Source organism: Kryptolebias marmoratus, linkage group LG1, assembly GCF_001649575.2.
Source record: "Kryptolebias marmoratus isolate JLee-2015 linkage group LG1, ASM164957v2, whole genome shotgun sequence".
Lineage (NCBI taxonomy): Eukaryota > Metazoa > Chordata > Actinopteri > Cyprinodontiformes > Rivulidae > Kryptolebias > Kryptolebias marmoratus.
In genome coordinates this window covers 8,202,298-8,208,000 of record NC_051430.1, presented here as the reverse complement: position 1 = coordinate 8,208,000, position 5,703 = coordinate 8,202,298, and positions in this window count along the sequence as shown.

Sequence of the window (5,703 nt, the reverse complement as noted above, 5' to 3'; positions counted from 1 at the left end):
TATATATATATATATATATATATATATATATATATATATATATATATATATATATATATATATATATATATATAAAACAGTGTACTGCAAAACTGACAGAGGTGTGAAGGTTTTAAAAAACTGCATTTGCATGAGCCACTCAAATATTATTTAGACTAGAGTTGTTTTAAGACAGCAACAATTCACTTTGGTCTTGGCTCTGCTCAGATCAGCTGTTAGCATATCAGAATTTTTTTTTTAAAAAAAGCTACCTACAGCAGGTAAGATATTGTTTAAAGGCTTTACACTGAACTTAAAACATCTGAACTTAAGTATTACTGTGGCTCGTGTGCTGATTTAAATGCAAAAGAAAAACATAATCATTGTTAGGACCATAAATATTTTAGAATGTGAGTTCTGAGCACAAAGTGATTCATTGTCACCTGTGTGTACCAACCTGTTGTTAAATTGAAAATGTTTACACTGACTGAAACAAAAGAATGTAATTATATTTATAATAAGAAGGTTTGGAGCAAAGTCGGCGCAAAGCTATTGAGGAGGTATATATGATCAACACCATACAGTAGATTAAATTTAAATTACAGTCTACTTTTATATGGTGACATTCGTCTAATGAATGAAGTCCTGTTGAAGAAGGCACTAAGGAAGTGCAGATGGCGGAAACTGAGATTATGCTGCTGGTTTAATAAAGTAAAGAGGCATCATAGCAGGGTGTGTGTTTGTGTGAACTGCTTGTTTGATGCTCGCCGTTTGTCACTGTTCAATAGGCCTTATGTCAACAGCACACATGGGGCAATATTTAGTCCGAGGGCCAGAAGTGGCCCTTGGATGATTTTCAGTGGGACCCCAATATCCATAGATGAAAAGAAAGTAAGATAATGAAAACCTTCATTTTATCAACACAACTTAAAGTGACTGAAAACAAAGTCTAAATTAAACATCTGGGACATGCACATCTAAAACCTTTGGACTAAAAGATGTCAAAACATTTTATTTACCTAGTTAGTCACTATTTGTGGTTCTAAAATCAGACTGCTTGAAATGCTTCAAAAAGACAACATATTTTTGCCAGTTTACAGAAAAAATCTCTGATGTCACAAAGGGTATCTGGGAGACATATTTCCACCAGACATGCTAACTATGGTACATCTTGTCCAAATAGAAAACAGAAGAAAAAGCATTGAAATGTCTTCCAGGAATATGTGTTTGACAAAAGTCTTTTCAGATTCAATATGTGGCCCTTTGAATGATTTAAGTTAACTCTGTATGGTCCTCTGCAAATAAAATGTTGCCCGCCCCTGGTCAAGAGGTTCAAACCAGCATTAAAGGGACATTTTAGTTTGTTTGAAGTGAGGCTGTGTGAAGTTCATCTGAGCAGTCAGAGGCTTGTCTTCAGCAGACAGAGTGTCTCTATTTGGAGAAAAGTGAGAAATGAAACTAACCCAAGCTCAGTGTCAGCTCAGAAAGGATGTTGGTGAGAGAAACAGTATACTGATGTGGATTTCTTTATACCAAGAACTTCAAGCAAGTTGGTTTGTTGTAAATAAGACAAAAAAATTTGGGCAGATTAATGAAGCGAAATGAGTCACCTGCTGGTAATATCCCTTTTCAGCTCAAACTGGCTCCGTTCACTTCGGTTCTTTCGTAAGATTCACAGAAAAAAATGATAATGAGAAATTTTAGCCGTTTTGGTCAAACCTTGTAAATGAGGTTATGCGCAATCTTATGCAATTTTGAACATTTTTGTAAGCTGCGTTAGCGCTCATGTTTTGAGGATGACTCTCAGCTACTACCACCCCAAACTTATACTCAGTAATTTTCTTCCCCCGGTTTTGTTATTTTGTGTGCACAGATTTCGTTCCGTTTGAGAGCAAGAAACAGATCAATGTTTGGGTTCAACAACATTAAAAAATTGGACATATTCCTTCTTCCACAATCAGTAGCTTTAAAAGAGATCACTAAACCACTGTAAAACCACAAATTTCACTTAAATGACAGAAAAGAAGCAGTCAAATATTAACTAAAACAAGTCAGACAGAGCTGGACGAGCTTTGAGGAACCGTCTATAAATTAACACATGGATAAAATTCTACATACCTTTAGAAAAAAACAGATAATACAATTTCTGTTACCAACTAAACTAAACACGGTAATTCCTGTGCTCAGCTTTTTTAAACTGAATGAACAAAGTAAAAAAAATAAAATAAAAAACTGCTTATGGTTTCCTAAACTCTAAAAAGAAATTCATATGACCTTTCTTTTTTTGTTTCAACCCATGGCATTTGGCAAGCTGTGTATAGACGGGATAAACTTGGAACTAGCGTACAAACAAAACATGCAGTATCACAGTGAACATGCTGCCGCTGCAGGTTTTAGTGTTGAGGCTTGTCTGGATAGTAAAAAGAAAACTTTAAAAAAAAAACGCAACAATACAATTGTCTTAATGTTTGTCTGCTGTTCTCCACCCCATCAGTGTTCGTACAAAGATTGCTTTCTGATCTGAGCCAGCATCTGGACCTGAACTTCTTCAGTGCCTCACACACATTTACCCAACACAATGAAAACATTAGAAATTTAAATATTATATTAACATAAGTATCTATCTGTACACTGTACTGGATCAGAAAGAAAAATGAAATGGCATCATCAGTTTTCTTATTACATTTATTTGAAGGCTACAACCAGGGCACCACGGTGGAACAGTTGCTAGAGCCACACAGCAAGAAGGTCACAAGTTTGATCCCCGGCCTTTCTGTGTGGACTTTACATGTTCTACCCGTGCATGCATGGGTTTACTCTGGTTTCCTCCTACAGACCAATAACATGCATGTTAGGTTCATTGGTAGCTCTAAACTGTCCCTAGGTGTGAGTGAGAGCATGAACGGTTGCCTCATTTGTCTCTTTATGTCACTGTGATGGACTGGACACCTGTCCAGGGTGTCCCCTGCTTCTCACACTGTAATGGCTGGAGATAGACACCAGATCCCATGTGACCTGGAAAGAAAAAGCAAGTAAAGACAATGGATGGAGAGCTGGGCTACAACCAACAGACTCACTGTTTTGCCTGTAAATTATGCCGTAATCTGCATTTTGAGCACTAGGTGGCAGCAGCAGCTCAGTGTGCTGTACAGCTGATGTGTGTGCTCTGTGGCCTGCCAGCAGTCTGCATTTATAAATATTTAATATCTCAATGCTGTTGCAGCAGAAATGAAATGAGGGTGAGGTCTGCAGCCCAAATACAACAGTTCAAAATGATCTGACATCGTCCTGTTACCTGTGCTCTGTCTGTAGTCACTCAGGGATAACAGAACACTATTATAGACTATTTGTTTTGTGTCTGGCTAAGTTTTATCATCTTAAATGAGTTTTTCTTCATTTAATATGTTTGTGCTCATCCATCATGCTGCTGCATCTTTTTGTCTTGTGTTAGGTGCAAGTTCTCTGCAAACACTGGCCTTGAAAACAATTTAAATAATAAGAGAACAATGGCTCCTCCACCATTGTAGAATGCAATAAATTAAAAAAGAATTAAGTTTAAATAAAAATAAAAACATTACTTTTCATTAAGTCTGTCTTTTGTATTCACTCCCAGTTGCTAGAGAAACAAAAATGGTTGAAGCTTTTTGTGTGTTTGCTGAATCTGAATGTTAATAACTGCAGAGGTTTGTAATTTGTGATTGTTCAACTGGGATGATCGCCCACAAGAACACCCCCCACCACACACAAGCTCTAACCCCATCAGCTAACACAGACAAGGACGTATTGGTTGTTTCAGAAAATATATACAGGGTTGTTTTTTTTTTTTTTTTTAAAGTACATTATTCTCAGTCTGTCAAAGCTTTGACTTTTGTTTTCAATTGAGTTGCCACATGCTGTGTAATACTAAAACAAAACCAGAGGGGTGTCAGTGCAGAAAACTACCCTGGCACCACAGCTCTCATAGCTACCCACAGAACGGGACTGCAGTGGTTTTTAGGTGAAAGTGTTTTATCCTTGCTGCAGTGCGATGCCTTGCCTGCACATGCACATCGTGACCGCTCCTGTGTGCCTGTGCCTTCTCGGGTTGCACCGTAAGTCTGCTGTTTCTCCTCGACTTGCCTCTGAGTCTCAGGCAGCCCAAAATTTTTTTTTTGGCTGGGACTCCTCAGCAGCTTCTCCAGAACTGCGGGGCTCCGGGACATCTGCAATGCAGAAGTCTATATATAGCATCAGAGTTACAGGGAGAGGGGGAGAAGGAGTGGAAGACACAGACGGACACGGAGACAGAGGGATGAACAGAGGACAAGAGACAACAATCAGTGGAATGAGTTCTGTGACAGCAGGCAACTTCTCTTTAATGTTAAGTGCTAGCTTTTCCCCTTGGAGTCCTTAAAAAGGTACAGTCCTGTTAAACTGAAAGCTGTGAACTGAAATATTCTTTTTAAAGAATGAAACAGCAGAAAATCTCAGCAAACACAGAAAGTCTGCATATGCAGGGGCAAGGACATTTTTGAGAATGTTTATCAGCACCCATGCATGCCATTAACTTCCTATAAAAGAAGAAACTTAATTACAAGCCTGTGAACTCCCAGAGGCAGGAACAAGAAATAGGTGGCTGTGTAATGTTATGGCTCAGTGTTTATGGCTTTATCTTGAATGGTCTCAGGAGATCAGCAGCAGGGGGGGAGAGGAACAATTTGATTAGATATGTGCCTGCACAACAACAGAATGTGCTGACAGCAGAGCTCGATACACACTCAACATGAAGGACGAGTCCACAGCAGAGCCGCCAGCCCACAGAGCTGACGTAAAGCTAATCTGACTCTTTAACTTTCAAGAAATGTGCCCTCTGAAACACTGTCTGTCTGACAATCGTCTACGCTGAGTCACAACTCTCCTTGTGTCGCTGTGGGGAGATGGGAGTCAGTAACACTGGGTTCAGACAGCTGAGATGACTGCTCATCTAACTACACAGACTTGCAGTAACCTAACAGAGGGACTGTCTTACCGCCCTCTTTTGGGAACACACTTCAGTCACGTTTTCCCTCATCAAGGGTGTGGTCAGAGGCATCCTCTTCAGTTTTCATCACCAACACCCAGCAGAAACGTTGAGCTGCATCTGCGGCTCTGCAGCAACAAGATTTTAAGAGGACCTTAACTTCTTCTTTGACCATATTGAATTCTAATTATGGATGAAGTCTTGTTAATCACTTCAGTATGGAGTCATTTACTGAAAAGGTTTGGCATTTTTAGAAGGCGTGTAAAAAAGCTTGTGTCCAAAGTGTAAAATCAGCACAGATTGTACATGTGACATACATTGGTTATTTCCAGTCACTTTATAATCATATAGAGGGGCCTCAGAGTGGGCTCTAATTTGTAGCAAAAAAGTGATCCAGCATATACACTCACCGGCCACTTTATTAGGTACACCTGTCCAACTGCTCATTAACGCAAATGTCAAATCAGCCAATCACATGGCAGCAACTCAATGCATTTAGGCATGTAGACATGGCCAAGATGATCTGCTGCAGTTAAAACCGAGCATCAGAATGGGGAAGAAAGGTGATTTAAGTGACTTTGAACATGGCATGGTTGTTGGTGCCAGACGGGCTGGTCTGAGTATTTCAGAAACTGCTGATCTACTGGGATTTTCACACACAACCATCTCTAGGGTTTACAGAGAATGGTCCGAAAAAGAGAAAATATCCAGTGAGCGGCAGTTCT